The following is a 24,378-nucleotide window of genomic DNA, read 5'->3' on the forward strand; positions in this document are numbered from 1 at the left end:
CTTGAAGTAGCCGTTTCTTTAAAACTCGCTAAATATTATGTAGAGGGTGTGTTTAATGGCCCTTTTCTAAGAAACCCAAGATATTTTCTGTAGGGCATTGTGCTGTATTTTGCAACGTAAAGCAATTACTTTAAATAAATTAAAGATTTGCTTAGAAAAATAAAGCCCCAGGCTACATAAACATTTCAACTAAATGTTAAATGGGTATTTAAATCACTAGTCTTGAGGGAAATACAGGTAGAAAGCTTTGGAGTTGGCGTCACATGGGTGACGGCGTCTGGCCCCTATTTTTCATATAAGAGGCAAAGCAGAAAATATCCTTGTGCTAAATGGACTGGGCTGCAGCCCAGGATGGTCTGTGACCCTAGATGGCCTCTCAGCAGCGTTGCTCTGAGCTGTCAATCAAACTGCGGTTTGAAACATTTACACATATTTTAAAAAACAAGAGTCCAGTTCTTCAAACTCTTCCTCCAGAATCAGTCTCATTGACGTCAGTGGCTTGAGACCGAATTACCATGTTTGGTTAATGATAGTGTGAAGTCTTTGTCCAAATGGTACAATGTGTATGGGTGCCTGTTCTCTTTTCCCCTGTACACAGAGCAAACATCTGCTTCCAGGCAGTGGCTTTTACATTAACAAAACAAAACAAGAGGGAACAAAAGTAAGGTTTCCACAAGAGACCACACCATGTAGCTGCATCTCTCCACTGTAACAGGTTACACTAAAATTCAAAATGACAATTGTGTTTGCTCTGTGTGTGTGTGTGTGTGTGTGTGTGTGTATCCATTTAAAGGTGCAGTGTTACATATGCTATTGAATAATACAGAAATAAATGTGAGCTATGGTGCGTACTGCTCTATCATGAATTGCTTTCTGTAGGAAATAGCAAACCACAATTCCGAGTCTAAATACTGTAACTGTAATAACTGACTTTAAAAATTGTGGTGTACTCTGAGTCCTTGTTGTCTTTTGTCTTATATTTAGATTATAACCTATTTAGAAAAGGGACTTCCATTTGGTTATGTGTTTGCAGAGTGTCCCGATGTACTGCAATACAAATATGAACAATAATCCTATTGACCTGAATGGAACTTCTCAGATGTAAGGTTATGTATAAACACCTACCAGGAAGAACAGTAGTGAAATTGTTGTACCCTAATTTGCAGTGCTTGCAGTATACTAATCTTTCCCCCTGGATTTTAAAAAGTTTTGGAGTTTTGCAGAGTAAATTAGTTTACCTTGGAGTCTGAACCCGTACAGGAGCAACAACACATGTCCAGTGCCAGTCCCTGTACATCCCCAGGGAAAGGTCATCAGTTTTCTGGGATGTCCTTGCCACTACAATTCAACAGTGGCAGTGGAGCACAGTAATGAAAGGAAGGGCAAGGCTAAGGCATCCCTTACAGCTGAGGCAAGAAGCTTATTTCTGATGCACTTGAGGAAGCGGAGCCAGTAGAAGGGACTCAGAATGGGGACTGGAGGATCAAAGTGACAGACAAGTGAGGATTCTAGCAGGCGCATTTTGAATGCAGCTCAGGGGGGCAAGCCCAGAAAGGAGCGATTACAATAAGAAAATGCAAGATAAGGCCTTGGACAAGAAGCTGGGCACCATGGACTCAGGAAAAGGGCTGGTTCTAGTAGATGTCGGATATAGCCCAGAGGTGAGAGTGCATACAGAGGTCTGTGGGAATACTCCCATGATGACCATTCACCAAAGTGACCCATGGGAAAGGCATTGGGTAGTGCTGAAGTGGCCTTTTGTAGAGTACAGACATTTGCCTGCAGAGGCAAAGTAGCCTTGAGAACAAAGAGTCCAGTGAAAAGGAGAAGTAGCTCTAACTTCCATTATTCCTGAGCCCTGTAGAATGCACTGAGTTGTCTTCCTAGTTGTGTTGTCCCCTCAGCACTGTGGGAATTCAGGGATGCTCCTGAGGAAGAAAGACAGCTGGAATGACATAGAATCATAGAAGATAAGGGTTGGAAGAGACCTCAGGAGGTCAGCTAGTCCAACACCAACTAAATCATCCCAGCCAGGGCTTTGTCAAGCCAGGCCTTAAAAACCTCTTAGGATGGAGATTCTACCACCTCCCTAGGTAATCCATTCCAGTGCTTCACCACCCTCCTAGTGAAATAGTGTTTCCTAATATCCAACCTAGACCTCCTCCACTACAACTTGAGACCATTGCTCTTTGTTCTGTCATCTGCCACCACTGAGAACAGCCTAGCTCCATCCTCTTTGAATGTCCCCGTCAGGTAGTTGAAGGCTGCTATCAAATCCCCCCTCACTCTTCTCTTCTGCAGACTTAGTAAACCCAGTTCCTTTAGCCTCTCCTCATAAAGTCATGTGCCCCAGACCTCTAATCATTTTCATTGCCCTCCACTTTTATAGAGCCATGCCAGTGTCTTCTGTAGCAGCAGTACAGTAAGAGTGCAAATGGGTCAGTCCAAAAGCAAGGGAAATATGAATATGCTCACTCCACTGTGCCCAAGATTTGCAGCACTGGTGATGCTACAAACCCCATAAAAATATTACCCACAGCAATACATAGGCCCACTTTGAGGAGTCTAAGACAACTGCACAATCTCCGCCTCAGAATTGCTTTGCTATTTTATTGGTGTACAGGCAGTTTAAATCATGTATCCTGTGCTGTCCAAAATCTCAGCTAGAAATACTGCAGTGTCTGTATTACTGACCTCCTGTGACTATAGAAAGAAAGAGGTTTGGGAAGTGACGCTGTGGCTCTTTGGGTGCTTGAAGATTTGCCAGGAACCAGTTTTGCAGTGTTTTTGCCAAACACAGATTGTATGACAGAGTTCATTGGACAAGGACAATGATGCAATTCTTGCTATGTTGGTGCCCAGAGAGGCTCACTAAAGAGGCCTCCTGAGATCAGGCAAGTATGGCGGGGAAACTGTAACAGGAAAAAGAGAGAGACAAGTTCTAGTCTTAATCAGCCTTCCATCACTGAGGAAGCAGAGGAGAGGGGAATAATCTCCTACAGAGAGTGCGGCAGTGTAAATTAACCTGAAACACGTCAGCATTCAGCGAGGAGTTTGGAAACTATGGTAGGTCTTTTTTTTTTTTCCTCTTCATTTTTAAAATAAAGGCCAGCAACTTCCCCCTTATCTTAAATGTTTAAATCACTGCTCATTTCCCTCTGAGAGGAGACCTGAGAACTGGGTGTGTAACGATATACTCTGCACTTGTATAGTGCCTTCTAGAGACAGCCTGTTTTGTTAATGTGTGCAGATGATCTAATAGCCTAAAGACAGAGTCTAGGAAATTAACCCAAGGACATGCAAGGGAAGAGGAGAGGACTGAGGGGAGAGGCTGCAGATTGGCAAAAGAAAAGGAGTGAGAAAAAAAGCATGATGCAAACCTTACACACAAGGGGCCAGGTAAGCACTCGATGTTTTATCAACATATTTTGAAGCTGATACTAAGGTACAGAGAACCACTTGTGAATGGCTGAGCACCCACTTCTTCATTGCTTCAGTGGAGCACTTTGTAGGATGAGCCCCTTTGTGGCAACGGGGAAGAGTTTTGCCTCCCCATGAAACGGGGGTGCAGCAGTGCAAAAATGTGAAAGCTGCAGCATGCCTGACAAATGTCCCAAATGCTGAAAACTGTTTAGATTCTGTATATGAAGTGGAAGATTTGCCCCAGGACATCTCACTAAATTCTGGGGTCCAGCCTCCTCTTTGTGCAAAAGAGATGCACTGAATTATGTGGAAATATTTGCAATGTCCGATGGTTCCAAAATCATTTGATGAAGCTGAGTGGCTCCTAAACTGGAGAGCAGGAGGAAAGGAAGCAACAGCAGAAGAGGCTAAGTCACCTATTCACTTGGTCGTGAGCAGGAAGGGGTTGCTGCCATCCAGGGTGCTGAGATTTTTCTCCAAGACCTTTTTCACTCAGTTCCCAAGAAATTAGCTCAAATCCAGATTCGTCATTGAGGTTTTTTTTTATTCATATCATTGTTGGCATACAGCAACACTATGCTGCAGTGATGAAGCTCAAATGCAGTGGGGGTGGGTATAGGGGTTTACCACAACTCCAAAAGCACACAATAATAAATCAGATTAGAGATATAGACTGTGTGCGTGTTACATAAACAAATCCTGGACTGTCCACAAGCTACAAAATATGCTAGTAAACAAAACTGCAGCTGCCAATTTATGACACATTACTCTTCTTACTAGTTCTTTATCTACTAACGACATTATTTACAAGGCCACGTGTGAATTCATGCTTTGTCCATTGTTAGCCTGTTTCCTTATTCTGTTTTCTTTCATTGTTCATGCAAGGCCTACACAGGGCTCCTAAGCCACAAAGAAGCAGAGCAGTGCAGCTGGGGAAGGCCCCTGCCATGGGGCACTCCTAAATCCTACAGGGCTGGGGAGTTGTTATTTATTAGTAGGATTACTGTAGCATGTTGGAGCCCTTGTCATGGGCCAGGACCCCGTTGTGGTCGGCGCTGTAGTAACACCAAACAGAAAGACAGGAGTTATGCTCTGCAGTTTGAAAGCCCTGGGGATGGCAACCATCTCGTGTTCCAAGCGCCTTAGGCATCCTGCTCCTTCTTAGATGATCCTGCCTTCATGCCCTCTCCTCCCTCCACCGTCCCAGCTAGTCACACGCACCCTCTCCTGGTGGATGGACAGGTGGGAGAGCTGATGAGAAATGACCATTTTTGTGGATTGATGAAGTGCAAACAGATTTAAACAGCATCTTGGCAAAAGGGAAAACGGAATGGCTCTTTGCTTGGCCCCACCACTGCATTGTAGAGTGGGGCCCCGATTTTTAGTTCCCAGTTCAAGAAAGTGGAAAAACAACCTTCTAATCACTGACCAATTGCTTTTCAAGGGAATGATGTTTTCACAAGGAATTTTTGTCTCTTCAGTGAAGAATTATTTTCTGAATGGTGCTCTGTGTAAGGTCAGGCTGACTTCCTGTGTGATGACAGGGTCTCACTGAATGCTGGGATGCTGCAAGCTCCTGCTAGAATGACCCTACTGTGGAATAAAGCTCTGCCCCTTGCAATGCTGAGCTTTCCCTTCTGAACACTTCACAGTAGAAAGTGACTGTGCAGAGAAGACCTGAGCCTTCTCCTGTAGTGATGTCACAGTGTGGGAAAGCGGGGGGAGCAAGATCTCCCCATTCTTTGGTGGTGCTTTGTATGGAACAATAGATATTAGGCCAGAGGTGCTCACTGGCTTGTGCAGCTTTTCTGTTAACTAGCATGATTAGTGGGAAATGTATTCTGGATATGAAGGACACCATAAAATAGCTCCAGCATGCAGTGAACTGAGTCACTGACTACAGTTTCCCAAAAGGCTGGTGTGAGTTTTAGGTATACAGGAAGGTAATTTTTTTTTCACTTGAACCATCTTTTGGGCTCTTTTATTTGCGAGTAGATATGATGGCAGAAGGGGCAAAGATTTAAAATGGTTTGTGTGTGTCTGAAGGTCATTGGAATTGGGGGAGAGGTAAGGGAGGGCAGCTTGGAGTTTAGGAAAGATGGGGGAGAGCAATACGTTTTGGGATAATGCTGTCTGATTCAGTAGGATTAGTTACTGTCTCTCCCAACTTTCTGTGCTAGTATGAAGCACTGGTGATTGTGGGAAGTGTGTGATGTTACAGTGTTAACGTGTGGACAGAGCATTGAGCTATAAGTATTTCATAGAAGCACCCGAGTTCTCGTTCTGGGTTTTCTGTTTCCTTGGAGAGAATTTCATATTTAGAAACATTTGACACAGTTAACGTAGGATTTCTTGCTTGCAAAACTGATGAAAACTGAAGAAGCAGGGATGCCTCCTGGGCTTCGTGGGCTTAATATTTTCCCTGTACGTTTTATGAAGTACTTACAAAAAGCGAGTGGGGTGCATGTGACACAAATTGTCACGAATATGGGAAAAGTGAAGGCTCACCCTGTGTCCTTTGGGAGCAAGCTATTGCAATAGAGCAGTTACAGTCTGTGTCAGAGTTCCAAGTGAAGGTGTCAGGCTGTAGCAGAGCATTCCACAGCTGGACGTGCTGACTTATCCACTGGCAATATAGGTGCAGTTGATTCCAGGACCGATGCATTCGTTCTTTTAATTATTTATATGCTTGCGTCTCTAATCAGAGTAATACAGTGACAGTGGCTGGGAGCTGCAATTGTCATACTACTGTGAGTGCTCGGTCAGCCTGCCTGTGATACAGGCACTACTGCTGCCTATTGCACCCACCAGGCACCAAACACACATTGCTTCTGTGATACAGCATGGCCAGGGGGCAGCAAGAGAGTGTTAGAAGGGAGCCTTATTCCCTGCAGAGGGAAGAAAGTTTGCTATGGATTAATTAGAGCACCTGAAGCCAGTCACCTAATAAAACCTTCCTGCTTCAATCAGACAAGGAAAGGAGTTGAAGCAGAGTGGACTGGTGTTAGGGAAGGAGAGAGAAGTAGCCCAGGGGAAGGAATTGCTAATTCAAGTGGTTTACCGCTATCCCTAGGGCCCCTGGGCTGGGACCCAGAGTGGACACTAGTGGGGCAGCTAATACCCTAGTTCAGGGGCAAGAAACGGTGCCCTGAGCCCTCCCCAATAAGAGAAAGCGCAAGACCCATCAAAATAGTGCCGGCAATTTGCCACGCTTCCCACATGGTCACTCCTTATGCTGCCCACAACTCTCTGCTCAGCGTGCTCCCTCCAAACAGCTCCCTCTACTCCTAAGGAAAACTTCCCTTCCTGGTTTTCTTCTGGTCACATGACATAGGGGTATGTCTACACCTTGACTTGGAGGTGTAAATCCAAGCTTGAGGATTGAGCTAGCGCGCTAATAGAGTGCCTGAGCAAGCAGGTGGGATCAGCCGCCCAAGTGTGTGCCTCGCGTCTCAGTGGGGTACGTATGCAGGGAGTCGAGCCTCTACTGCTGCTGCAGCTACCCTCTCTTTTTACCATACTAGCTCGATCACAGCTAGCCGCTGGAGACAAGCTCTGTCTCCTCAAGCTGGAATTCATACCTCCAGTTCAAAGTGTAACCATACCCACATAGGTACCCCCTCCCCAACTCTCGCGAGAAAGTCCCCTCCAATGACAATTCAATAGCCAAGACTTGCAAACTGACTAATGAGTTTGGGCTGCCCACCTTGACACACCTTAAAGATGCCTGATTTTCAGTGGGTTGGTGCTGAGCACGTTCTGAAAATCAGGCCTTTTAAAGGTGTGTTGATCAATCAAGACTTTCAAAATCACTAGTTGCTCTTGAAAATCTTGGCCAAGTTTTATCCTGCTCTTTTGCAGTCCAGGATTCAGGTTTTAAAATACATTGACTGAGCCCTGTGACAGGCAGCGCAGGAAAACTCTCTTCAATCCCTTTACTAATTAAATTGGACTTCATCCGTTTTGAGTTTCTCTGTGTCATGCATCACACACGAACGTTCTCCTCAAGTTCTTGTTAATTATTAAATCTGTATCTGTTTTAGGTTTATTGCTTGGAAGAGAAAATACCTCTTGCCTAGTGCAGCATATGGCCAACAAGAACCATGGCAGGTAAAAAGCAGAAACTTTAGGGTTTTTTTTAACCACATTCTCTTTTGCTGTGGGTCATCTTTGGAATGGAAATGTAATCTATACAATAGGGTGCATGTACTTCAACAGCTGTTGGGTTGGGTGGCCTGTCACTGTGAAATAGCTGGAGAAATGCCAAAGATTTCACATGTCTTGAAGGCTGTCAAGTTTTTGCTTTTTCATGTTGTTGCAGCATCTGAGAATGCAGCAAGCCTTGAAGCAAACTGAATCGGGTAAGACAGAGTTATTAATATTCATATCATATATCACCTTTTGAGGGGGCTCGATGGGAATGAATGTTTACAAGAGGAGTTTCGTTGCTCTGTCCCCTTTCATTCAAAATAGAACAGTTCTTGTTTAATTCTGCTAACCCTTCATAATTATCTTCCAGATGAGCAGTTGTTAGCTGGTGAATTCTAGCTATACTTGCAGCTGTATTTCTTAACCTTTTATTACACACTTTGGGAAACTGAATCTATCAAGTTAGGGAAAATAACTGGCACTACAGTTTATCATAACCATGGTACATGGTGAAAGAACTAATAACTTATTCAACTGAGGAAATTTATTGAAATAGAACTGTGTGGAGTGGTCCCTGTTGTTGTTGCTGAATTGCTTCTCCTCACACCTACCCCACCTTGTGATATGCACAAACTTGTTTGACACAGTTTTGACCTCAAGGCATTACTAATACCCATTTTGCTAGTATTCCCTGAAGGCAGAACTGCCCTCCAGTTTGCTGGCTTGTATTCCTGTGCAGAAACTACATCCTAGAGAGGTGTTCATGGACTGTCAGTATGATGTACATAATTAGGAAGTAAGGATCAACTTGACTGGTTAAATTTCTAGTTACATTTGGTGAGAAAGCTTTTCTCTTCAACTTTGAGTCTGGAAACACAGCACAGAACTTGACTTCCAATAACCACACCTGCTAGCTTCCCCCAAAAGGAATAATAATTATAAATGGTACTTTATAAACTGCCAATCTTGAATTATGGGTTTGTTGCATTGAAGATGATTTCTCTGATGGGCAGTATCTATGGTATTGGAACATGAAGATGTATTTACCACCTGGAAACTATAAAGAAGAATGGGTTTGTCAAGTGTGTAGCATTTCTTACTCTCATTATTTGACTCGTGGTATACGCTCTTTGCCTAGAGAATGAGATGGTGGCTCCTTCTCAGGGCAAGGATGGTGGCTGAATCAATGGCTAACTACAGTTATGCAAGATTCAGAAGCCTGCCTATACAGGAACTTTTGAAGAAAATTGCTTTATTGAGAATCTTAATGTTTTAAGGAACATAGATCCTACCTATAGACTTGCTTACATGGAGTTACCTCTTATGTTTTAAAATCTATCTACTCTGGGTGGGGTACTTATGTATAAATGACTAAAAAGACTAGCTTCGTTTGAATGCACTGTATGAACACATCTGAAAACAGGACAGTTGGCTCTGTTGCACTAAAGTGATCTCCATTTTTGCAAGGCAAAATGTAGTTTAGATTAGCACATTTTTACAGGGCTAGACAAAGTCATTCATGTGCAAAAGATCTGACTCCTGTTAACTGGCAGATGCCCATGCCCTTGACAAAGGTGTTTTTTGCAAGATATCCGCAGACATAAAATTGACAATGGTCAGTACTATATGCCAAACTCTCCTTTCTGAAATGCTTTCTGTGCTGCAGCTATATCAGTGGCTTATAGAGGGCCTTGAGCCTGTGAGGTGCCAGATGTGCTCAACTCCCATTGATCTAATGTGTGGTGAAGGTACCCAGCACCTTGTAAAATGGCTGGGGGCCCTTACTGATTTACAGATTTGTTGGAGATGAAGTGGTATCATCTGCTGCTTCTTATGGGTGGTTGAGGAGAAGATACTGGCTTTCATGCTTAATTCTGCTTCTTGCCAGTCAAATCCAGAGTAGTAAATGCTCCAAACTATAAGGGACCTGGAAAGGGTCCATAGGCTGGGGAGTGCTGGCTCTGCTCTTCTATGGTGGACAGAGCAAGGATTGGGACTGCAGTACTGATATCAAGGGAGATCTTGTCTCACTTATGAATCCAATTTGAAAAGAAAAATCCTCACCCATCTTCCTGTAGTGCCCCCTCTCCACCTGGTTACCTCCTTTAATGCCAATTTGCTTACAGGTCTGGGGTTTTTTGGATTCCGCCACCCACTTAGCAGGGTGTATCTTTTTTCTTCTGAAATTATTTGGTGGTGCCTTCACCCCCTTGCTTCTTCCTGGCAGGGTTACCAGGGTAGCTTGAGCAGAAAATTTTAATTACAGGGTAATTCCCACTTACTTGCCAGATAGTTGGAGACTTTCAAGAAATAACAGAAACACATACAATATATTTAACACAATAATTATATTAAACAGGAGACAAATACAACATAACAGGGTAAAACACTATTTTTAGGGTCACTGGTGCCCACACTGAAAATACCCATGACTTGATGTAGCAAATGTAAAATTAGTGTCCCATTGGTACACGTACTTTGCTGGGGCCCTTGATGACCTGTAATCACAAAATTTTTCTTTGTAGTGGTTTAGCAGTGTGGCTGACTAGGTTCAGTACAGCCCAAACATTCCTTTAAACATTCACACGAGCAAGCAGAACTCATCTACTACTCTGGGCCACGTAGAGAGGCTTTAGATTCAGTGTGCTCAGGTATTCCTGCCCTCAGCTTAAGGACACTGTAAACACCAATGAGGGGGAGAGATGGTTTATCATGGTCCAGCTATTAGAGTAATTATTATTATTTTTTGTGAACAAAACAGCTGCCAGTTCTTGACTCCTCCTTGGTCTTTTGGCTTTTCCCAGTGTGTGTTACTCACCACAGCATTACACCTCACTGGGGAGATGCCTCTGTCCTTGAACTTTTACTCAGACTGGGGGCCTAGGTGGGAAATGGAGGTTCCAGAAAGTCTTTATCCTTCAGCCCCTCTCCGTAGAAGCAACGGGACTCTCTTAAACCAAGATTGAGGAAAAACAGAGAAAGAGAAAATGGAATTAAAAGAAAGGAAATTCTTTGCTTAACACACCTCTAGATTTTCATTTCTCATAAACTAAACTAGATAAGGCATCCTGAGCTGAGTCACAAAGAGAAAACAAGAGGAGTGAATAGCTTACCTCCCATGAGAGCAATCCCGTCTCTGGCCAAGCTGTCAGCATTGCTTGCTGTCTGGATAGCAACTCCCTGTTCTGTGTTCAGAGACCTCTCTTAACAACATCTCTTGCCCCACACCCCCTTTCCAAACCAGTTTTCTCCAGGTTTCTATATTATACACAATAGAACTTAGGCTTGTTGCTTTCTCTAAGGGCCTGTGTACACACAAAATTGTACCACTTTAACTATACTGATATGGTTAAAGATTGTGTTCAGTGGCTTCTCTGGCTGCCCCCAGGGACCACATTTGTGTGTGATGCATGACACGGAGAAACTCAAAATGGATGAAGTCCAATTTAGTTAGTAAAGCAACAAACAAAAATTCATGGTCCATGACTTATACTATAAATACCCCTGACTAAATCTGGGGGGGGGGGTTACTCCTGGGGGGTGAGGGGATGCCCCAGGGAGCCACTGGTAAGGTGGGGGCCGGGGCCAGTGGCACCAGCTGCCAGGGCTGCTGAGCATTGGCTGTTCTTGCCGCCCGGGGACCACAGCCAGGGGCCACGAAGTCGCAATTGCTCCTGGGGGCCGCTGCCAGGGATCGCCGCTGGAGGCCACTGACAGTGGCTTCTGCCAGGGGTTGCCCGACAGCAGCTGCTCTGGCCACCCTGGGACCACTGCTGGGGGCAACCAAGCAATACAACTCTCTTAGTGTAGATGCAGCTATATACAAAGGTGCTTTATACCAGTATAGCTATTCCCATCAGGAAGGGTAATAAGCTATTCTGGTATAATTATACCAGAATAGCGGTGCCTTGAGTCCACTAGGAGTTGTACCAATGTCCCTATTTGGTAAAAACAAAACAAACAACAACCCCCTCCTCCCCAAAAAACCAACCAAACAAAAAGCCCACATCCCTAACCATAATAGTTACGCTGACCCACAAGTGCGTGTAGGTCAGGTCTGAGAGATGGCGCACTGAGGAAAGAAAGACCCTTAACAGTGATTAAGAGATGTCTTTCAAATGCTTAACAACGTACCTCAGAGACTGCATTTTACAGATTCTTGTGTCTGGTTAAAACCCAGCCTGTCCCGGCCACAGGTTTAAAACCTTTCTTTTTAATTAGTTTCCTCTCCAAACAATTTTTCATTGATTACAAAAATATGAATGATGACGAGGTCTCCAGACCCTCCATCACTCTATTTATTATTTGTAATATGGTAGCTTCAAGGAGTCCCAGTGAGGACTGGAACCCCTTTCTGCTAGGTACTGTACATGTGTTTGAAAATATTATTCCTGCTGGAAAGAGAGTTGACCATCAAAGAAATAAAATGGAATTAAGCATACAAGCTTTTGGGTTGAATATCAGGAAAACTTGTTAGCAGGTGAGGTCTATTAGTTTGTTTTGTATAATAGTCTCCCAAGAGACATGAGGGAAGCCACACCTTCTGAGAAATTTTAACATAAAACTGTGTTGTATACAATATATACTGAACAATTCCACAGGGTCAGGAATAATGGTAAGATAACTAGATGTCATAAATTATGATGCTTTGCATCATGTAATGATCCCAAAGACTTTTATGCCCCCCCCCCGGCAAATACCAGTATTTGGAATAAATTTGCTTTTGTAATGGATGGTACTTCAGCATATGACTGGGGCTCCAGGACCAGCCGTACCGGCTGCTGTTTGCAGCCCCGGGCAGCTGGCCCTGGGGACCCCCCGAGCAGTGGCCAGTGCAGCTGGCCCTGGAGACCACCTAAGCAGTGGTCCCTGGGGGCAGCCAGAGCAGCCACTGCTTGGTCGCCCCCAGCAGTGGTCCCAGGGTGGCCGGAGCAGCTGCTGTCGGCAACCCCTGGCAGAAGCCACTGTCAGCGGCCTCCAGCGACGATCCCTGGCAGCGGCCCCCAAGAGCAGCCGCGACTTCGTGGCCCCTGGCCGTGGTCCCCGGGTGGCAAGAACAGCCAATGCTCAGCAGCCCTGGCAGCTGGTGCCACTGGCTCCGGCCCTCACCTTACCAGTGGCTCCATGGGGCATCCCCTCACCCCCCAGATTTAGTCAGGAGTATTTATTGTATAAGTCATGGACAGGTCATGGACCATGAATTTTTATTTGTTGCTTGTGACCTGTCCATGACTTATACTATAAATACCCCTGACTAAATCATAGCCTTAGTTATAGTAATTAAAAACAAAAATGACCAAAAAATAAAGCAACCCAGATTTCCAATACTGAAAGCTGTATGTGGCTCTCTCTTTCCACGGGACATTTTCTATGTGTTATTGGTGAGGCGTTTGGCCTGCTGTCTCCAAATGTCTTCCTGGGTACAGTCAATTGGAGGCAATAGGATGGGATGCAGTACTTTTGCATTACTGGTTGTTATGCCCTTAGAGATTTCCAGACTTTGTTTTTCAAACTTCCTGAAGGGCTGAGTGCTAGGCTGGGATTAATTGCGTTTAATTCTTAAGGAGCGGGCATGTTTAGTGTACAGCTTGTTGTCTTCAGTTGTTCTCTGGTTATTTCTGTCAATAGTTACATGGATGATCTTTATACCTTATGTGCAGCCTGTGAAGTGGATATGAAGACCTGTCAGACACCTCCTCTAATCTATTTTCTTCTGAAGAAACAAACCTAACATAAATGTCACCTACCATATGAGAAACCATGGCAGACTGAGCATTGTATTAATGGCTGTGTTATAGGGCAAGACAAAGGGAAGATCATGAGATGAGATAAACAGATTTTCGGCATCTGATCCGAATAATTTCCTATGATTAAAAAGTTAGGTGTACTGACTTCAATAAGATTTAAATATATGCTCAAAGATTTTGAAGCATAGGGATGGGTTTATTCACATGTTTACAGTTAAGAATGTGTTTGTGTTGTGTTGAATCAGGGCCTGAATGCTTAATACTTTTTTAACGTGATTGTAAAGATCCCATCTTTAGATTTCCTTATTTTTTTGTTAATTTTTTTTCCACCTATGAAGTGTTTTGGATAAGATGTTTGTTGTACTTTTAGCAAAGCATTATCTATAACAATATTTATAGAAAAAGCTAATAACATTTTAATTAAATTGCAACTTTTGAGCTAAATATCAGCTAGGTTACCATTTATTTTAATAATACCTGACAGGACCTTAGGTGCACCTGGATGGCTTCTATTTTTGCAACAAATATATTGAAAGTGATGAAAGATGGATCATTTGCTTATAAAATTCACATGATGTGGCTTCCATTGTTCACACGAAGATCTATATGTCAGTGAAAAACTCTATCAGAATTCAGCTGAGAAGTCTATTGTAGGTTTCTTCTATAACAACAACAACAAAATAGATATTTTTGTTAAAGGCAAAGTAAGGGCCAAATGTAAGTCCAGCAAGGAGACATTAGGACAGTTACCAACATAAACTAAAGGTGCACAATGGAGCGATGACAATAACTGAGGGTCTATTGAAGAGGTTTTTTTTTTTTTTTTGAAGAGGAGACTGTCAACAACTCCCTTCAGAAAGGCAAACTGCAAGCTCCCCTTAAATAAATGATTGTTAGGCCCATACTTAGAAAATAATCTCTTGTCTCTAATCTTATATTTTGGAAGATTAAGAAGGTGCGGGGCAGGGGTTCTGGCAATACCTCTAATTTCCTTAAACTCTGTCATTGTGATTTTAAACCTGAACATATTATAGAAACTCCACTGATTTCCTTGGTCAAGAATTGCCATCCAGCAATGGACTAAGGTTAAATGACCCTGCTGATTGTTTTAGATGTACAACATCAACTGCCTCTGACCCAATGACAACCAAGGCCCGTTCCCAGTTCACACCAGCATGTAAGTGTTTGACTAGTTCAATTAAAATCAGACTTCCATTTTATTGAAGAAAATGAAGTATTTTTCTGCAGTTTGACTATATCTGTTTCCATAAGAAGGGCACATTTGGCACTAACCTAATGATTTTTATGTGATGAGGCGCCTACCCCACACAAGGCCTGAGGAGAGAGAGAGGGCCAATTAACCCTGTGACGGGCTGCACCTGCAGGAGAGTCAAGTCTGATAAGCCTTTAATTGATGATGAAGCCCAGCTGGGTAAGGGGCAGGATAAGCTGCTCTAAAACCTGGAGGTAGCAAGTAAGAAGGGGGCTGCAGTAAAGAAGGCCTGCAGTCAGTCTCTCGGCTTATAGAGGGAAAGGAGGAAACCAGAGAGAGAACAGAAACCAGAGGGAGAACAGAAGCCTGGAGGGAAGGGCATACACAGAGAAGGGTGGAGAAGGAGCCTGATAGAGGTGAAGTAGGAAGTAGCCCAGGGAAACAGCAGCAAGGTTTGGGACTGTGCAGACCTTGGCCTCTCATTGGGTCCCTGGGTTAGAACCTGGAGTAGTTGGCAGGACCAGGTTCCCCTATCAGCCACTGGGGAACGGCACAGAGTGGGTAGTGGACCAGAAGACTTCCTGAGACAGTCGTCCAATGGACTTTGATACCCCAGAAGGGGAGGACTAAAGCAACCTGGCCAGAGGTTCAAGCCACAAAGAAGGAGCTCCCCGAGTGAGGAAAAGGGAATAATCTGACTCCAGAGAGAAAGCGAGACCACAGGGCAAGAAACTGAAGGAGGGGACATCAAACTAGTCGTGAGCTAATCCCCAGATGAGCCACCAGGAGGCACCCCAGTGGTGAGTAGAGAACCCTGTGACATGCTAATACACAGACCTGTATAAATTCACAAAAAGAATAATTTCCTTGGCTGGGACTGCAATAGCTCAGATTTCCCATCACATTTGGCTTTGTAAGGAAAGTAATGGTCGGGATTTTTCCAATTTTAGCAACGAGGCACTACCATAACTTGATAGTAATATGGCATACACCAGTAATTACAATCAGTGAAGCCAGTTGGTCCAGTAGCTTGACAGAAGTGATTTAGGGTGGCTTCAGATATTTCAGATGGTAGCCTGGTAAAGCTCAGCTGCACATCAGAGGGGATGTGCTTGGTCTCACTCCCCACACAGAGGTTAACTGCTTGTCGAATGAACCCTTCCTGCTGACCAGCTGTAGGAAGAGGGATTAGGCTTAGATTTGAAACAGGCAGCTCATCTGCCCTCCAAGATGGGGGTGGGGAGGGAGAAAGGGGAAGGGAGATAGTGATCTTGGTGGTTGCCTAGAAGGACAGAGATTTTAGGATCAATAAGGATATAAATGAAGGCCCTAGAATTAAGAAATGGGAACTTGTTTTGACTTGATTTTGGTCGTAGGTAGTGTGGCAAATTGCCAGCACTACTTTGATGGGTCTCGCACTTTCTCTTCTTGGTGCGGGTTTAGGGCACCGTTTCTCGCCCCTGAACTGAGGTATTAACTGCCCCACTAGTGTCCTAGAGGAGGGGAGTGGAGAGGGAGGGACCCGGGCCTGCCCTCTACACTGGGTCCTAGCCCAGGGGCCCTAGGGATAGCAGTAAACTGCTTGAACTAGCAGTTCCTTCCCCTGGACTACTTCCCTCTCCTGCCCTTCAGCTTGTGGGGCTTCCTGCCCCCCCTCTGCACAAATCAGGCATCCCTTTACCTAGGGTCTTGGTCTTAGCCCACCGCAGCACTTCTCCAAACTCTCCTCTGCTTCCCTCCAAACTGCTCTCTGCTCCAACACCAATCCACTCTGCTTCAACTCCTTCCCTTGTCTGATTGAAGCAGGAGGGTTTTATCAGGTGACTGGCTTCAGGTGCTCTAATTGGCTTCAGGTGCTTTAATTATCATTATAATTATAATTGCTTTAACTATAGCAAACTTTCTTCCCTCTACAGGGAATAAAGCTTCCTTCTAACACGCTCTTGCTACCCTCTGGCCATGCTGTATCACAGTAGGCATGGCAAAACCTCCATGTTCATATGCTGGGACGTGATAGTGCTTACCTCACAGACACACCCCTCGCTAGCTTGCAGAGGAGGTCCACAGGATGGCTTCATCTGCCAAATACAGATTCAGAAACTGATCAGGAAAAAAAGGATTTAAAGAAAATCCAGAGTCTTTGAAGAACTCCCAAAATGATGTCAGCCAGAGCTTTGTTCTTTGCAAATAAAGGGGGATTCATCAGTTCTGCCATCTCTCCTCTCCCCTCCCCTCACCTTGCACTCGCTGCCTTTAGCCTTTCAAAGACATTCACATGGTTACTGGCAGTTCATGCGAGTGCTGCTTACTCCCTTTACTTATCGATTTCATTGTTTTTAACTACAGTCCCTGACAGGAGAGAGGGAGACTTGCAGTCCTGCAGTCAGCGCTGTAACAAATAAAAGAGAGAGAAAGTAGCTCTGTGTGTTTTGGAATGGTCCAGTGCAGTGTACTGCAGTGAAGCTGCTGTATAACTACCTGGTCTGCATTTTACCATGACTTGAGAAGAAGAAAATAAAGGGAATATTAACCACTTCAGGAGGAAGAACAACAAACAGCACCTCAGGGAGTAGTGATGGAGGCTCTGATAACAGCCATGTAGGCAGGAAGCTGGTAGTGTAATCTAAGCCACAGTGAGATTGGGAACCTCCTGGGAAAGACAGACAGCAATCAGCACCATGCAGCAAAGCAGCGGGAGCACTGCAAATGAGGTTTTTCAAAGTCAGAAAGTTGGTGGTAGAGTCAGAGCTGCAGGAGCAGCTGGAAAATGAACCAGCAATCAGCACCATGTAACAAAGCAGCAAGAGCTCAATAAATGATTGTCTTGCAATGGGGGGGAGGGCTTTGAATGAAATATTGCCTAATTAGTTGCTCTACCCTGACAGAGATATTAAGGGAAAGGTTCTCTTGCACGCAGACTCATCACCAGTGCTCTAAGAGCACACATTACATCTCTTCAGTTCTTCCACTAGAATTGATTTATTTTCCCTGCTGTAATTGGCAAGCTCTGATGGCAATCCCTTACAATAACATGCCCTGCTTCACACTTCATCCTCCTTCCTCATGTATGGAATTGGTACCTCCTTCATAGAATCATAGAATATCAGGGTTGGAAGGGACCTCAGGAGGTCATCTAGTCCAACCCCCTGCTCAAAGCAGGACCAATCCTGAATTTTTGCCTCAGATCCCAAATGGCCCCCTCAAGGATTGAACTCTCCATGCTCATTCAAGAAGACAGTTACGCCATGTTAGTTACCTTGTTTCTAACTCCTCCTCCTCCTCTTTGTAATATTGAAGGGAGTTGGAGCAAGTGCATGGATGAAATGAGGCCTGCACCTTTTCATGCATTTCAGGTTGATTTTTCGACCTGTGGTTTGTAACACACTTGTTGGGGATAATTAAGGGGAATCTCAAAATCAGAAGACAAACCAAAACACCACCCCCTAAAAACCAGCCTCCCTTTTCCACGATCTTGGGATTTTTTTTAATACCAGTCTCATGATTTCTTGTGTTCAGACTCACGATTTTTGAACATGTGGTTTGCAGTGCTACAGTATTTGTTTTGCATATGTTGTCCTGAAATCTGGGACTAAATGTGGTGTAAAATATTGGGGCTCTAGTTTCTCCTTTGAATGAGCATGTACAGAGTGAGTTGAGGAGATTTCCTGCTACTTCAATACACTATTCAGAACTGATGGATAGTTGTTTCGCATCATGTGAGATACAGGCAGTCGCACCAGTCAAATTATTGCAAAGGTTTCTGCTCTAAGAACCAACTGTCTCTTGTTTTCTCATCTCTTGCTCTGCCTTGTATGGAGCAGTTGCAGAATCACATTCCTGATCCTTTTGTGTTTGCAGCTACGGACTTGTGCAAAGTGGTTACAGTGCAGCCAAGAATGTAGGCCAGCATCTTTGCAATTTCCATTTGCAAGTAATTAACACTACTTTGATATTTCTTATAAGGAATGCCACAGTAACACTGATTTACCAAGAGGCACATTTGTAACATTGCAAGGTGAGCTACGGTAGCTTTCTCTTTCTGTTTAACGTAACTTTCCATTTCTGAGTGCTAAGGATGCACACCTGGAGAAAATGTGAACCACAGGTGGGACCGTGAGTGTCATAATCTTCGGTACAGTTTGGATGGGGCTATTACAAAGTCCAGATTTGTGTTCCTGAGAGGTAGAATCATCATTTGCAGATGAAAACTATATCCTAAATACTGAAGTTATTGGTTTTCATGGAAATGGGACATTACCAGGAGAGTTTATGGATGCCTCTTACTCCAACACCCAAAGTTCAATGTAGCAAAGGTATTTTTGTACATGTCATTTCTGTAGAAAGGCGGGAGAGCTTCTGTATTCTTATTTACTCATTAAAGCCTTCCAGAAACGATGTTAGTCCTTGATGACAAATAGGCATGAATATTTCATCAGCCAGAGGCATATTTTGTTATACTTCAGACTTAGCATCTATGTACCTTTTATGAACTCCCATAAACTAAAGATCTGGATTCTTTTGTAGTCCTGCTCAGGCTGAGAGTAATCTTCAGTACATAAAATATACAGAATCCGCAGAGGTGTGTAAGAACTGTTAATTTAATGTAAAGAAGAAAAGAACAAAAGTTGAAAAGGTAGGTGGTTGGGTTTCTTTGACCAGGCTCTGAACCAGGATTTGCTTTACATGTTAGGAGATTTTAGAATTAAATCTTATTTATGAGAATAATCACTGACTATTGGTTAAACAAAAACAGCATGAACATGTTATGTATTTTGTAATACTGATCCTTTTTATTCCTAAAAGGTTCACTTGCTATATAAATGCCAGATGATACCTGAGGGATATAGGAATTGTATACTCTATAGAGCAATAAGGATTTGTTACTGTATTCCTTGTACACCCAAAATGTCCATGTCAGGCCCAAACACTAGTACGTTAAAATGATGTCAGACTTTACCTTTATGTAAGTGGATGAAAAGATTGACCATGATATAGCTGTTTGTATAGTACTTGTGTTAGCTCATCCAGTTGTAGAGCTGGTGGAGCAGAAACTGCTTCCTGTTTTGCCTCCAGAAACATGGCGACAAATCCACTTAGGGATTTATAGAACATTTCCATCATTCAGTGGATTGAAAAGATGATAATCGCCCTCTGAAGTAGGTCCTGCTTTTCAGAAATGATGTGATGGAAACTGCAAGTAGCAGTTAACAAATTCTAGACAGTTCAGCTATTTTCAGTATTTTGAAAATAGCAATATTGTAAGGACAGAAATATTGGGCTACCTCAAGGGTTCTCAAACTGTGGGTTGGGACCCCATTTTAATGGGTCACCAAGGCTAGTGTTGGCCCTGGGCCCTACTGCCCAGGGCTGAAGCCCAAGCCCCACTGCCCAGGGCAGAAGCCCTTGGGCTTCAGCTTTTGCCCCCCAGCCCAGGGCAGCGGGGCTCGGGCGGGCTCGGTCTTCCATCCCCCCTACTGGGGTCATGTAGTAATTTTTGTTGTAAGAAGGGGGTCACAGTGCAATGAAGTTTGAGAACCGCTGGGCTACTCTCTTTGTGTGTGCATGTCACAAACACATCCATACACCCGAGTACTTTCATAGTACTTTGTGCTATGCCTTTACATTTCACATTATGAATTATCCAGAATAAATCCTTTAATATGGCAATTATTTATTTGTATTCTGCTAGCTCACACAATGTGCTAGGCACTGTAAAAACACAAAAGAAAGCACATTCCTTGGTTTGAAGAGCATATACTCCAACAAGATACTGGGAATATTTTGTTTAATCCACAGAACGATAGTGGAAATTCCAGTAGTTGAAACTTTTAAAACCAGATTAGATAAAGCACTTGAAAATGTATTGTGGAGAACAATGCCATACTGTCAAGGGGGATGGATTAGATGACTTCATAGGTCCTTTCCCTTTCCATCTCTGGTATCTGTGGCCTGGACAATGCTTCACCAGATCCACATAATGGGGCTCTCTCCCCTTCATGCGCAGAAGGAGGAATCTCTGAACCACTGTAGCACTCCCCACTACCTTATGTTACTGGGCATGTCTACACTACAAACTTAAGTCTACTTCAGTTAAATCAATATCCAGTCACCGCAGTAAATCAGTAGTGCGTGTCCACACCACACTCCTTGTGTTGGTGGAACGCATCCTCACTAGCAGCGCTTGAATCCATGCTGAGAGCAATGCACTGTGGGCAGCTATCCCACAGTGCAACTCGCTGCAGGAGGTTTTGGAAAGCGCCTGCAATGCCTCATGGGACCAAAACATTCTCACAAGGGGGAATGGGAACATGGCTTCAACGTCCCGTGATGCAGTTTTCTCCTCCACACCCCTGATCTCAACTGAAACCCATAATATTTCATGCCATTAAAGGCTGGCATAGCCACACATATGCCATCTCCTGAGAAGCATGGACCCTGTTCAGCTGTGCACTCTTCTCTGGAGCATTACAAACACCACCTATCTTCCTGCAGTATTTCCAGAGCTGGGAGAGGAGCAGCCATGCAGAACATGGCAATGTCCTTCAAGCAGCCCTGCTGGAAGGCATAGAACGAAACAATTCCTGGTTTCTGCTGGCAGTCCCACAGCAGCTGAACACAGTGGAGTGCCATCTCTGTCCCAGGAAACAAGCACTGACTGGTTGGATTGCACCGTTATGCAGCTATGGTATAATGATCAGTGGTTGCAGAACTTCCATATGCGCAAGGCCACTTTCCAGGAACTGTGCACGGAGCTCTTCCCAGCCTTGCATTGCAGTGACACTAAAATGAGACTTGCTTTGACAGTGGAGAAGTGAGTGGCAATTGCTGTGTGGAAGTTTGCAATGCCAGACTGCTACCAGTCAGTGAGGAATCAATTTGGAGTTGGTAAATCCACTGTGGGGGCTGTTATGATCCAAGTATGCAGGGCCATTAATCTCCTTTTGCTTAAGAAGGGTAGTGACTGTTGGCAACATGCAGGACATACTGGATGGTTTTGCTGCAATAGGGTTCCCTAACTGCGGTGGGATGATAGATGGCACACATATCCCTATCTTGGCACCAGATCACCTTGCCAAAGAGTATATAAATAGCAAGGGATACTTTTCAATGGTGTTGCAAGTGCTGGTGTATTACCAGGGCCATTTAACCGACTTCAACATGGGATGATCAGGGAAGGTGCATGACATATGCATCTTTAAGAACACAGGTCTATTCAGAAAGCTGCAAGCAGGGACTTTCTTTCTGGAATGCAAAATAACTGTAACTCTTCTGCCAGGTGGAGCCAGCAGCAACCAGGGCCGGGTTCAATATCTAGGGGTTCCTTTCCATTGATACCACACAGAACTGGCTCGAGCCCCCACCCAGTAACCTGGGAAATTTACACACCAAATACTTCCCCACTTGAAAGCACAGAGTCTGAGCATGGAAAAGAAACTTTTAATGAAAGGAGGGAAGTAACTCGGTGTTAATCTGGGAAAACACCGCAAACAGGGTTCATAAACATAAGCCATGAGTAAAAGACCGACCCCAAGCAGGTTGGGCAGTGCCCTTTTCTCCTCAGGTTCTTAAGTCCAGCAACCCAAAAAAGTCCCTTTCACATGCCTACAATAATTACAACATGGGAAATCATATTTCACCACCCCTGCATTCAGTACTAAGGTGATTTGTACCCAACACCAGCCAAAGTTGATTACTTTGGCACCGCTATATCTGTTGAATATGTAAGCAGAGCAGGAGTAAACTGTATTTACAGAAACACACCCAAGTCTCTCCCCCTCCCAGGTAGATGTCAGGGAAGCATTCATTCAGACCCTGCTTACATCACCATTGGTGACTTTGAAATGCCAATAGTGATCCTGGGAGACCCAACCTACCCCTTGCGCTCATGGTTCATGAAGCCGGACACTGGCCACCTGGACAGCAGCAAGGAACTGTTCAGCTATAGACTGAGGAGGTGAAGAATGGTGGTTGAATGCACCTTTGGCCTTTTAAAGGGTCACTAGTGCAGTTTAGATTAGACCTCAGTGAAAGCAATATCCAAATGGTTATAGGGTGAGAAGTTTTCCACAGGGGTGGGTGTGGAGGTGGATAGGCAGTCTGCTAATTTTGAGACGCCACATACCAGGGCTCAGCATGGAAGAGCTCAGCATGGAGAGCTCAGCATGGAACACTGCATCTCAGAGAGGCTTTAAACAAACATTTTAGTAATGACCCACAGTACTGTGCGCTGCTTCTTGAGTTGTGCCTTCCCATACTATGAACTTGCTGTGCCTGCTGGGTTTATATCTCTAGCAAATCCCCTTCATTGCCTCAGTTTCCCTGTACCTCCCCTTACCCCCTTTCCCCAGTGTGTGAAGTAATAAAGATTATTTCATTCCCAGGACATGGACTTTTATTGCACAAACATATTGGAAGTGAAAGATCAGAAAAAGAATGAAACCTCAGACAGTCAGTGGAATAAAATTGGGAAAAACACAGTGATCGTGTCTTTTAAATACAGTGGCCTTGCCTGTCAAAGATCATCATGTGTGCACCTTTTATTCGTACGACCCTCCCCCAGTGTTGAGTGGAAGGGATATAGCACTTTCCCCCCTCGCCTTCTGGTACGTTTGGGAGAGGGGGACTATGGTGATGCAGGAATGTCATTCTGAGGGGCTGCAGAGGGAGTCTAGCCTCAAGGTGCTTCTCCTGAAGATCAACCAGACACCTCAACATGTCTGTTTGTTCCTGCAGAATCCCAAGTATCTCCTGCTGCATGCCACACTCATGCCCTCAGGGCCAGCCTTAGGGAAAATGGCACCCTGGGCGAACTTGTATTTTGGTGCCGCTTCCCACATCACCCCTGGCCTCCACGTGCTCCCTGGGCTTCCCACCCCTCCCCCATCACCTCTGGGCCCCGCTGCCTCCCCCAGTGTTTAATTTGTATTGAAAGAGGTGCCAGAACTGAACCCTGGAACAAATTAAGCACTAGCAGGGTGGCCTGATACTGGAGCATGCTGGCCGGGCACCCAGCTCTGAAGGCAACACAGCCAACAGCAGTGCAAAAACAAGGGTGGTATGGTATGTGGTGTATTGCCACCCTTCTGTGCTGCTGCTGTGGCTTGTGATGCCTGTGCTCATCACGTGCCTCAAGGCGGGCTTTGCGCTGTCACACGGGGAATGCATCTTGCCAGTGTCCATGGCCCTCCTGCAGCCCACTGGCCAATCCTGGCTCACTGGGACACCATTTCAGATTTTTGGGGGCAGTAGGAAACTTTAACTGTGATTCCAGGGACTACTTAGGCACCTGAAAACTCTAGGGTTTTTTGCAGATAATAATTTAGGAATTAGCTGACAGGAATACTGTATCTAATTGTTATATAAAGAAAAAAAAATATATACAAACTCCAATTAAAGCCACGTTTAAAGTTCATATGTAAATTTAGAATAATCAAGAGATAATACAGCAAGATATTCCCAATCCCAAGCCTTGAGGTATCAGTTCTGGAGCTTTAATGCAGATACCAGAAACACATGTTTGATATTTTGTACACTATCTTTAGTAGAGATAAATAAAAATAAAAAAAATCTGCTTAAAATCTGCTTACTTTCTCTAACAGACGCACTCTGTGTTACTACAGTTATCTACTCTATTTTAGTCAATTGTTTTTCACTCCACTAAAAACATACTTAATTTTAACATATGTGATTAATGTTTTTTTCATTACGAAAGGGAATTAATTTTTCTAATTATTTTGGCATTTATGTTTACCTATCACAATCGTGTACGTGACTCGCTAACACTTGACTCCATCATTGCTACTGGTATCATAGTTGGAGCTGCATTTATTTGCATGCAAATTTTAA

At 44.2% G+C, this 24,378-nt stretch overlaps 1 protein-coding gene across 1 annotated transcript in view; it reads left to right on the forward strand.

The window, feature by feature from the left end:
* Positions 1-3,215: 3,215 nt before the first annotated feature.
* Positions 3,216-24,378, forward strand: part of MYO3B (myosin IIIB) — a 340,336-nt gene continuing 319,173 nt past the window's right edge. Inside the window, exons 1-3 of the mRNA XM_074967534.1 lie at positions 3,216-3,399; positions 7,467-7,533; positions 7,745-7,784. The gene's annotated coding sequence lies outside the window, so the exon portion shown is untranslated. The remainder of the gene's footprint in view (positions 3,400-7,466; positions 7,534-7,744; positions 7,785-24,378) is intronic.

Source organism: Natator depressus, chromosome 11 (genome assembly GCF_965152275.1).
Source record: "Natator depressus isolate rNatDep1 chromosome 11, rNatDep2.hap1, whole genome shotgun sequence".
In the NCBI taxonomy this organism is placed as follows: Eukaryota; Metazoa; Chordata; order Testudines; family Cheloniidae; genus Natator; species Natator depressus.